Consider the following 12161-nt stretch of genomic DNA (forward strand, 5'->3'; position numbering starts at 1 on the left):
AGAGGGAAGAGAGATAAATTGGGAGACTTGGATTGACATATACAAACAACTATATATAAAATAGACAACTAATAAGGACCTACTGTATAGCAACATGGAACTCTACTCAATACTCTGTAATGGCCTATATGGGAAAAGAGTCTAAAAAAGAGTGGATATATGTGTGTGTGTGTGTGTGTGTGTGTGTGTGTGTGTGTGTGTGTGTGTGTGTGTGTGTGTGTGTGTGTATATAACTGATTCACTTTGCTGTACACCTGAAACTAACACAGCACTGTACATCAACTATACTCCAATAAAAAATTTTTTAAAAAGAAAAGAAAAGGAGAAAGATGGGCAAAGGAAGCTGAGAAGGAACAGCCAGTAAAGAAAGAGAAGCTCCTGGAGAGTGTAGAGTCCCAGAGCTCAAGTGAAGAAATTTTTAAAAGAAAATTATGAGAATCTATCAAGTTTGATGGGAGCTCAAGTCACAGGAGGACCAAGAATTAACCATTGAATTTGGCAAGAAGGCGGTGTTCTTCTAAGATCTGTTTCAGAGGAATGCTGGGGACAAACATCTGATTACAGTCATAGAAAGAGAAAAACCAGGCAGGATGTGTATTCTAACATGTGTACCCAGGATTTGTTTTAATCAGCTCTGGTAAGGTACACAAACACAGAAATGATCATCATGAAGGAAGAAGTTTATACTCACAGATCCCTAGAAAGAGGAGGCATGGCATACCCTGCAGGGCCACACAGGGAAGCACCAAGGTCAGTCAAGAGGCAGAAGGCGAGAGGAGAGAATGGCCCAGAGCAGAATCTTTTCTGGGGTTTTCAAACGAAGGAATGGGTGAGGCAAGGCAGGTAGGTTAAGCTTAGAATTGTATTGTCTGGATAATTTCAGCTGGCTCTGGGCTATAGGAATGGTCACTAGTTGCCCAGTACCTTGGGCCTTGGAGTGACTTAGGGCAGGGGGAATACTGGTTTGGTGAGTGAGAGTTGGATTAAGGAGATGGTTGGGGTGTGTGGGCTCTGAATTGAATGGTTTGTATATCATAGGTGCCTGCAGGGGAGTCCTTTGCTAACTCCAGGAATTAGCTAGCCCTGAGAGGAGCAGTCTCCCCAGGAAAAAGGCCCGAAATGCCAAAGAATTAGGAATACAGAAAATAAGAAAATACAGTCAATACAAAGTGGAAATGGTGAGTCTACCAACTCTTGAGAAATTCTTCCATAAAGGGGAGAAGAGAAATGTCGTCATAGGTGGGGCAGACATGAGGACAAGAAGTGTTTTTAAGATGGTTGAGAGCACAGCATGCTTCTATGCTACTGGGAGTGAAGGAGTTGAGAGAAACACTGATGAGTGGAAGAACGAAGGGATGGTCAAGCCCTGTCAGAAGCAAAACCACTGACTAGGAGAAGGGATGGGATGCACTGCATGCATGGGGGTTGCTCGCAGTAGGGGGAGAGCCACAGTGGGACCAGGGGCCAGGGAGGCTGGTGGGTTTGATCTGATGGCTGGGCCATGAGACAACTTTCATTTATTGCTTCTATTTTCTCAGTGAAATAAGAAACAAGGTCATCATATGAATGTGAGGAAAGGAAAGGGTGTTAAGGATTGGGGGAGAAAAAAGAAGGCATAAAACAGTGGTCTTAGAGAGTGGCAGAGTTAACTGACTGGGGAAATGGATTCATATTGCTGAGCTGTGCTAAGGGCCCCGTTGAGGCTCATAGTCATAAAATTAAAGTAGGACCAAGTTTGGGAGCTACTGGGCAAATAGGGGAGACAAGGGAGTTGGGAGTGTTCTAAAGAGACAGTGTAGTTATGCATCGCACACATATAGACAGCTGTATTTCTAGTTCCCTAAAAAGGACCAGAAGGATTTAAATCAAGTGGAAAGAGACACTGTCTCCGAGAAGTGGAATTATGAGTAGTCTTTGCTAACCTCTTTGTATTTTTAGGGATTTTCCTTAGATTTGCAAAGAGTATGTATTTCACTTTATAAACACATAAAAACAATAAAGCTATTTCAAGAATAAATTTAAAAATTAAAAATCCAGCAAAGTGAGGTTTTTGTTAGGAAAGAAAGCAATTTCCTTTAGAAAAATCACTGCCCTAAATTTGGATGCTTCCTTGACTATTAATTTGGATATTAATGATAACACTTTACAACAGGAAAAATACTAATGAATCACTTGGGGAGAATGAAGAAAAGCACAGGACTGGAAAACACACCAAAGACAAATCTGCAAAGCTCCTGAAAACACAATGGGATGTCAGCAGGATCTGCATGTCCTTTTGAAACGGAGCAGGACCCTATGGTCCTTGCCCCCCATGTCCTCAGCCTGCTTTTGTCTGTAGAAAAATTTTAGCCAAAGAATAAGTTTAATCAGAGAAGTGAGAAAATGCAGAAACAAAGGAAAACAGTCAAAGGAGACCAAATAATAATAATTTAGTCATTAAGCAAAGTCAAGGACCTTTAACTCCTCCTCAAGGGCTATAGATAATATTCTGAGCCATATCATTTTTTGTTTGTTTGTTTGTTTGTTTTTTACGCAGCACGCATGGAATCCTAGTTCCCCTACCAGGGATCAAACCCACGCCCCCTGCACTGGCAGCGTGGGGTCTCAACCACTGGACCACGAGGGAAGTCCCCCGGAGCCATATCCTTTGAGCTGTCTTATAGATACTGAAATCCCCACGAGGTGGAAGAAGTTAACTACGTGATGACCAAACTGTAGCCATGACGTAAGCTGCCACAATTCCAAGAACTGGCCTCAAAGAAATGGGAGCAAACCAACCCTGGAACTAAAGACGAACCGTACTTAAAACAATCAAGATAACGCTGATCAGTCCACTGCATGACTAATTTCAAGATGACTGTCAGAGGACTTCCCTGGTGGCACGTGGTTAGGAATCCGCCCGCCAATGCAGGAGACATGAGTTCGAGCCCTGGTCCGGGAAGATCCCACATGCCCCGGAGCATCTAAGCCCGTGCACCATAACTACCGAGCCTGCGCTCTAGAGCCCACGAGCCACAACAACTGGGACCACGCACCTCAACCACTGAAGCCCACGCGCTCTAGAGCCCGTGCTCTGCAACAAGAGAAGCCACTGCAATGAGAAGCCTGCGCACCGCAACGAAGAGTAGTCCCCACTCGCTGCAACTAGAGAAAGCCCGCACGCAGAAACGATGACCCAACGCAGCCAAAAAATAAATTAATTAAAAAAAAAAGATGACTGTCAGAGCTGTGTTCTACATGTAGCCCCCTCCCTCCATCTATAAAAGCTCTTGCCCCCTGATTGTCAGGGGGTGGAGTCAGCCTTTGGACAGGGCTCTGCCACCCCCACTCCCCACTAGTTGCTGGCAAAATAAAGCAAACTTTCCTTTCCACCAACCTTGCCTCTTCATGGGCTTTTGAGCAGTGAGCAGCCGGACCCCACTTTCGGTAACACTCTTTGGAGATTTCCAGGTGAAATGGTTGGAGATAATGGTTGGCCATCCCTAGAAGGTGCTGTAAAGAGGAAGAATTCCCTCCCAGATCAACCTATGAAATAAAATAGCAGAAGATGAAGGAAGCTTTGGGAAGCCTGGTTATGCTTATTCAGAAACCCATGCAATGGCTGCTGTCTGTCTCCTGATACGTGTGGTCCCCTCTGTTCTATGAAGGCTAGGACAGTGGGGCCCCACGGTCTCTTCCTGATCACATGGCAGGCTGGGCACAGAGGTCTGATGTGGGAGGGGATGGGGGTACCCCCAGCTTTCTAGACCCTGAAGGCAAGTGGGGTGTGGGAGTCCTGCCTGCCCTGGACAGCCATTCCAACTGGTGCCTGGTGCTCTCATAAAGTCCTCTCTGTCGGCCACAGTTGCTTCATGTAAAAACTGAACATTTTAAAGGCGTCAGTGTTGTTGGGACTAAATGTCTATTGACTTGGTCAGGTATGCAAACTTAGGGGAAAAAAATTCCTGTTACATTTACCCAGATATACTACCCTTTAGTTTGTTTTCACTAAATCTCAGCTTTCAGTTCTTGTTGGAAGACACGGGGAAGGTACTTGACTGAAAGACCCTTTGCCTTCTCCCACTTTAAATTTTAGGGATGATAAATTACCGTGAAATTAATTTAGTTTTACTATTACACTTTTACTGTGAGTCCCAAGCCAAGGACATTTTTATGTTAAAGTCTTTGTAGATGTAACATGCTGTATGCCTGGAATATCTCTGTGTATAATATTGATATTGGGAAAATCTATTAATATTTTGTAAAACGACATGATTGGTATAACATTTGGCTTTTTCTGGGGGGAAAAGAACATAATTCTACAAAGTATTAGAAATTCTACTGAGTGGACTGCACAGGCATGACAGATACACTGATATCAATAGGTTGAGGTCTTCATGAATGGGAAACTATTGTTTGAAAAGATACTTTCTGATATAAATGGAAATTAGAGAGAGGGATCTTAAGACTCTCCATTAAAAGACACTTGTCTGAGTACTTTACTTTTTAGTCAAGAAAATGAACTCCTAATGCCACTCCCACTGGCACAAAGACTGTAGATCAGGGTTTCTCACTGGGATTTTGTTATAATCAGGTTCAGCACATTCCAGAATGATTGTTTGTTTCACATACTTGCCAACTTTATGAGGCTGGTAAAAGTGAAGGAGGAATTCTGCTTTGCCTGACCTAATTTAAGTTCAGGATACACATTCTCTCAGAGTTTGAAACCTCGAGTATTCATGCTTTAATCTTTCAAACTCCCACCTTCCCAGGGCATCCTCGGCTTTCATCAGTGCTTTTCTCATAGTCATGCCTCTTATAGTTTTATAATTTTTTTAAAGTTAATACTCGAAGAGTTTAAGGCATTGGTATCCATTTTCCATTAAATAAAGTGTCAAAACTCCTGATGCTGTACTATAGTCACCATCATGCCAACCGTTTCAATTTTAAACCCATCTTCCCCATTCTGATGACATTAGAACTTCACCCATGGCACTATTACCTTATAACTTTCATGTTTAATTAAAGAAGTTATATTGGCAACAGAAAACACTTTGCTTTCACATTAGCTTCGTTAATAAAAAGTGAAAGTTAAAAGCAGTGTACCTGTGGATAAAATCTAGTTCCAAACCCCAGTTTCTCCTTTATCACATGAAGGTATTAAGTTAAAGGTCTATGCTTATGACAATCTTAAAATAAAAGGAACAATGAAGGTTGAAAATATTCAAAAACCAACTAAACTAGAATAGATATTACTACTCAGCAAAGGTTTCACAATTCTGAGGACACTTTGGTACTTAATTAGTAAAGATAGGCAGCAAAAATCCCAAAGCGAGTTAAATAAAAATAATCCTTCTCAAAAAACATGGTAGATGTTCATGCATAAGAAGGAAATCTGTAATTATCAAATCTAACTGAAGAACTAATGTTAAGATTCTCTGAGAGCAATATACAGATGTAAAAGATTTTTATTACCATAGTATGAACAAATTAAAATATTTTTATTTGGTTAACACAAAGAGAGGGAAAATGTCTTCTTTATCATATATGTATATATTTGTATTCTAAAATTGGAGAAAAGCTCTATTCTAGCCTTCTGGAAAAAACAAAACAGCAGATTTCCAATTAATTCTTCCAATTTTCTGATAGATGCCCCTGTTACCTGTCATAAAAGAAAACAAAACAAACAAACAACAACAAAAAAAAAACCCTGAGAACTTGAAATGGAACTGAAAAAGCAACAATCATACTGAGAAAAGCAAGAAAAAATAGTCAAAGTTTGCACAGAACACAATTTTATTAGAATCCATGAAACAAAGACAGAAGATTGACCATCTCCTCTTTTTCTTAATTTAAGACCTTTACAAAAATTATAAAGAACTTTAAACAAAAGAACAAGTTCTTGAAGACAAAGAGAACTAAAAAGAAACACCCGTAGATGGATGTGTCAAGTGTCAACAAATGTTTAAAAGACAAAATGGATGAAGTAAGATGGAAAAAATACACTCCTCTCTGTCTCTCCCATTGAATGCAGCTATAAACTGTAGACAGGATACATGAATCAGCTATTTGAGGACTCTGAAAGTAAAATGATAGATTGGGGGAGGGACATAATTCAGAGTATCATCAAATCCCTCATTTCCCCTCCAGTAGCCCCAGCCTGGATGCAACACAGCTGAAACCTAGAATGGGCACTGGTGCAGACAAAGAGAGCTATAGAACACACTCCCTTGTTCTGGTTTGACGAGCAGGAAAGGGGTCTGCTAATGCTCAGAGTAAGTGGGAGAAATAGTGCCCCCCATTCCATTCTCCATTTCCTCACACCACAGCCCAATGTGTGACAGAGCAGGATAAATAAAGCTTCAGCTTTCTGGCCAGGAGGAGTGAAAAGAGGACACCCAGGGAAGATGAACGTATCTGAGAGAGTGTGAAGAGGCAGAAGCTGAGAAAAGTGACCCCACAAAGTCATTTATGAACTCATGGACAGACCCCCGGCCTGTGTGTATATGGACCTATTCCTAAACTGCCTACCATAGACTTTGTGAAGGGAACAGGATAAGCCACAGCTCAAATCCCAGACTGACTGTTGGTGCTGCATACCTGGGACAGATCCAATAGCACTGCAAAGGCTCTGCAAATAAATTTGACATGGAACCATAACCCATAGATCTAGTTGGAACTTGTAGCCTGAATCCAGCTGGGTAGATAAACTTTTAATACAACTATAATAAGTTGTATTAAATAACTAATAAGCTGTACTAAATAATTAATAAGACAACTGTAACATAAAGGAGAGAAGGGTAATAGGCCTTACATGATGATAGGTTTCTACATTCTAGCTGAAGTAGTAAAATACTGATTCTAAGTAGAATGAAAAGCTAACTATGTTTTTTGTAGTCCCCAGAGCAATGAAACCATACTAAGAGATATTATGCAAAAAAGATAAACTAAAATGGAATATTAAAAAATATTTAAACATTACATAAGTATTCATAGCAACTTTATTTGTAATAGTCAAAAACTGGGATTGGCCTAGAATGTTCTTCAACAGGTCAATTGTTAAACAAACTGTGTTACTGATATACCATGAATTATTACTCAGCAATGACAAGGAACAAACTATTAACCATGCAACAACTTGGATGAATCTCCAGAAAATTATGCTGAGTGAAAAAAGCCAATCCCAAAGGTTATATATTATATGATTCCATTTAAATAACATTTTTGAAATAAAAAAATTTTAGAAAGAGAGGAAACATTAGTGGTCGCCAAGGGTTAGGGCAGGGGGAGCTGAAGGAAGGTGAATATGGTTACAACACAAGAGAAACACAAGGGACCTTTGACTGGGTCTTGACTGGGGTGGTGGATACACAAACATACATAGGTGATTAAATTATATATCAATAGAACCTAAGACACACATACATACACACAAATGGATACAAGTAAAACTGAGGAAATCTGAATAAGATTAGTGGACTGTATTAATGTCAATATCCCGATTCAATATTATACTGTAGTTTTGCAAAGCATTAAAATTAGAGGAAACTGAGCGAACTGTATAAGGGATCACTATTATTTCTTACAACAGTCAATTTAAAAAAATTTTAATGTTTAAATAACCCAAAAGAAGGCAAGAAATGGTAAACAGAGGAAATAAAAAGAGAAAGAACAAATAGAACACAACAAAATGATAGGCCTATCAAAATATATCAATAATTACATTAAATGCAAACAGTCTAAACATACCAATTAAAAGATAAATATTTACAATGGATAAAGATGATCAAACTAAATGCTATTTACAAGAAACTCACTTCAAATATAATAATATTGGTAGGTCAGAAGTGTAAGAATGGAAAAAGATACAATATAATAACAATAGTCAAATGAAGGCTGGAATGGCTATATTAATATTAGACAAAGTATATCTTAGACCAAAAAATTAACTGAGATAAAAAGAGACATTGCATACTGCTTAAAGGATCAATTTACCAAGAAAGCACAATAATCCCAAATGTGTATGCACCAAACAACCTCTAAATACATGAAGCAAACATGAGAAAACTGAAAGGAAAAATAGACAAATCTACAATTATCATTGGAGATGTCAACACTTCTCTCTCAGTAACTGAGAGAACTTGCAAACAGAAATTTAGCAAGGTTATAGGAGAACTAATCAACACCATCAACTGATTGGATCTAAATATACATTTATAGAATGCTTCATCTAAGGGCAGCAGAATACACATTCTTTTCAAGTGTACAGGGAACATTCACCAAGTTAAGCCATCTCCTGGGTAATAAAATGTATCTTAACAAATTTAAAAGAATAAAATTATACAAACCAAATTTTCTGACTGTAACTGAATTAAACTAGAAATCAGTAATGAAAAAAATTAACAGGAAAATCTCCTCCTCAAACCTTAGAAATTAAACAATACGCTTCTAGAAAATCCATGAATCAAAGGGAATATCAAAATAACGAGAGAAATTAGAAAATAGTTTGAACTGGAAGAAATGAAAATAAACATTTCAAAATTTGTGGAGTGCAGCTAAAGCAGTGCTTAGAGGAAAATTTATAGTGTTAAATGCTTATATTAGAAAAGAAGCTCTTAAATCAGTAATCTAATCTTTTCTTCAAGAAATTAGAAAAAGAAGAGCAAAATAAATGCAAATCAAACAGCTGAAAGGAAATATTAAAATTAGAGCAGAAATCAATGAAATTGAAAAGAGAAGAAGAGTAGAGAAAATCAATGGAATCAAAGCTGTTCTTAGAAACAATCAATAAAACTGATAAACCTCTAGCAAGATATACCAAGAAATAAGAGAAAAGATATAAATTACCAATACCAGGAATGAAACAGGGGATAACACTACAGACCCTACAGACATTAAAATGATAACATGGGAATACTATGAACAGCTCTACATTCAGAAATTCAGTAAGTTAGATAAAATGGGCCAATATTTGAAAACCACAAATTATCAAAACTGACTCAAGATGAAACAGAAATTCTGAATAGTCTTATAACTAGTAAAGAAATTGAATGCCTAATTTAAATTTTTTTCCAGGAAAAGAAATTTCAGACAGTTAGGTGGTTTCACTGGTGAATTTTACCAAAAAGTTAAAGAAGAAATGATACTAATTCTACACAATCTTTTCCAGAACATAGTAGAAGAAGAAATATTTTTCAACTCATGAGAACCAGCATTACACTGATACCAAAATCTAACAAAGACAATATAAGAAAAGAAAGTTACAATCCAATACATTTGATAGATACAGACACAAAATAATAAATATTATTTATTAGTAAATAATATTTAATAAAATACTAGCAAATGAAATACATTATATGATGTATAAATGTATAAAATATATTAAAAGAATAATAACACCACTATCAACTGGGTTTACACTGGGCATGCAAGTCTGGTTCAATATTTAAAAATCAATCAATGTAATCCACCATTTTAACCACCTAAAAAAGAAAAAACACATAATCACTATATAATTGATATAAAAAAGCATTTGAAAAAATTAAACATCTATTTATTGAAAAATCTCTCCAGAGACGGCAGACAACAGAAGCAAGAACTACAATCCTGCAGCTTGTGGAACAAAAATCACATTCACAGAAAGACAGACAAAATGAAAAGGCAGAGGACTATGTACCAGATGAAGGAACAAGATAAAACCCCAGAAAAACAACTAAATAAAATGTAGATAGGCAACCTTCCAGAAAAAGAATTCAGAATAATAATCGTGAAGATGATCCAGGACCTCGGAAAAAGAATGGAGGCAAAGATCGAGAAGATGCAAGAAATGTTTAACAAACACCTAGAAGAATTAAAGAACAAACAAACAGAGATGAACAGTACAATAACTGAAATGAAAAATACACTAGAAGGAATCAATAGTAGAATAACTGAGGCAGAAGAACGGATAAGTGACCTGGAAGACAGAATGGTGGAATTCACTGCTGCAGAACAGAATAAAGAAAAAAGAATGAAAAGAAATGAAGACAGCCTAAGAGACCTCTGGGACAACATTAAATGCACCAACATTCACATTATAGAGGTCCCAGAAGGAGAAGAGAGAGAGAAAGGACCCAAGAAAATATTTGAAGAGATTACAGTCAAAAACTTCCCTAATGGGAAAGGAAAGGAAATAGCCACCCAAGTCCAGGATGCACAGAGAGTCCCAGGCAGGATAAACCCAATGAGAAACACACTGAGACACATAGTAATCAAACTGACAAAAATTAAAGACAAAGAAATATTATTAAAAGCAGCAAGGGAAAAATGACAAATAACATACAAGGGAACTCCCATAAGGTTTCTCAGCAGAAACTCCACAAGCCAGAAGGGAGTGGCACGATATGCTTAAAGTGATATGAAAGGGAAGAACCTAAAACCAAGATTACTCTACCCAGCAAGGATCTCATTCAGATTCAATGGAGAAATCAAAAGCACTACAGACAAGCAAAAGCTAAGAGAATTCAGCACCACCAAACCAGCTCTACAACAAATGCAAAAGGAACTTCTCTAAGTGGGAAACACAAGAGAAGAAAAGGACCTACAAAAACAAACCCAAAACAATTAAGAAAATGGTAATAGGAATATACATATTGATAATTACCTTAAATGTGAATGGATTAAATGTTCCAACTAAAAGACACAAGCTCACTGAATGGATACAGAAACAATACCCATATATATGCTGTCTACAATAGACCCACTTCATACAGACTGAAAGTGAGGGGATGGAAAAAGATATTCCATGCAAATGGAAATCAAAAGAAAGCTGGAGTATCAATACTCATATCAGATAAAATAGACTTTAAAATAAAGAATGTTACAAGAGACAAGGAAGGACACTACATAATAATCAAGGGACAATCCAAGAAGAAGATATAACAATTATAAATATATATGCACCCAACATAGGAGCACCTCAATACATAAGGCAAATGGTAACAACTATAGAGAGGAAATCAACGGTAACACAATAATAGTGGGTGACTTTAACACCTCACTTAAACCAATGGACAGATCATCCAGACAGAAAATTAATAAGGAAACACAAGCTTTAAACACAATAGACCAGATAGATTTAATTGATATTTATAGGACATTCCACCAGAAAGCAGCAGATTACACTTTCTTCTCAAGTGCACACGGAATATTCTCCAGGATAGGTCACATCTTGGGTCACAAAGCAAGCCTTGGCAAATTTTAAAAAACTGAAATCATACAAAGCATCTTTTCTGACCACAACGCTATGAGATTAGAAATCAGTTACAGGGAAAAAAAACGTAAAAAACACAAACACATGGAGGCTAAACAATACGTTACTAAATAACCAAGAGATCACTGAAGAAATCAAAGAGGAAAATAAAAAATACCTAGAGACAAATGACAATGAAAACACAATGATCCAAAACCTATGGTATGAAGCAAAAAGCAGTTCTAAGACGGAAGTTTACAGCAATACAATCCTACCTCAAGAAACAAGAAAAATCTCAAATAAACAATCTAACCTTACACGTAAAGGAACTAGAGAAAGAAGAACAAACAAAACCCAAAGTTAGCAGAAGGAAAGAAATCATAAAGATCAGAGCAGAACTAAATGAAATAGAAACAAAGAAAATAATAGCAAAGATCAATAAAACTAAAAGGTGGTTCTTTGAGAAGATAAACAAAATTGATAAACCTTTAGCCAGACTCATCAAGAAAAAGAGAGAGAGGACTCAAATCAATAAAATTAGAAATGAAAAAGGAGAAGTTACAACAGACACCACAGAAATACAAAGCATCCTAAGAGACTACTACAAGCAACTCTATGCCAATAAAATGGACAACCTGGAAGAAATGGACAAATTCTTAGAAAGGTATAACTTTCCGAGACTGAACCAGGAAGAAATAGAAAATATGAACAGACCAATCACAAGTAATGAAATTGAAACTGTGATTAAAAATCTACCAACAAACAAAAGTCCAGGACCAGATGGCTTCATAGGTGAATTCTATCAAACATTGAGAGAAGAGCTAACACCCATCCTTCTCAAACTCTTCCAAAAAATTGCAGAGGAAGGAACACTCCCAAATTCATTCTACAAGGCCACAATCACCCTGATACCAAAACCAGAGCAAGATACTACAAAAGAAGAAAATTA

General features: G+C 37.3%; 1 long non-coding RNA gene across 11 annotated transcripts in view; it reads right to left on the reverse strand.

The window, feature by feature from the left end:
* Positions 1-12161, reverse strand: part of LOC117198252 (uncharacterized) — a 236229-nt gene that overhangs the window by 116103 nt on the left and 107965 nt on the right. For 6 of the 11 annotated variants that reach the window (XR_007474149.1, XR_007474147.1, XR_007474142.1 and 3 more), the window contains one exon: positions 3377-3525. The exons of the other annotated variants lie outside the window; for them this stretch is intronic. This is a non-coding gene — a long non-coding RNA (uncharacterized LOC117198252). The remainder of the gene's footprint in view (positions 1-3376; positions 3526-12161) is intronic. 11 annotated transcript variants of the gene reach the window in all.

The sequence above is a fragment of the Orcinus orca genome, chromosome 20 (genome assembly GCF_937001465.1).
Source record: "Orcinus orca chromosome 20, mOrcOrc1.1, whole genome shotgun sequence".
In the NCBI taxonomy this organism is placed as follows: domain Eukaryota; kingdom Metazoa; phylum Chordata; class Mammalia; order Artiodactyla; family Delphinidae; genus Orcinus; species Orcinus orca.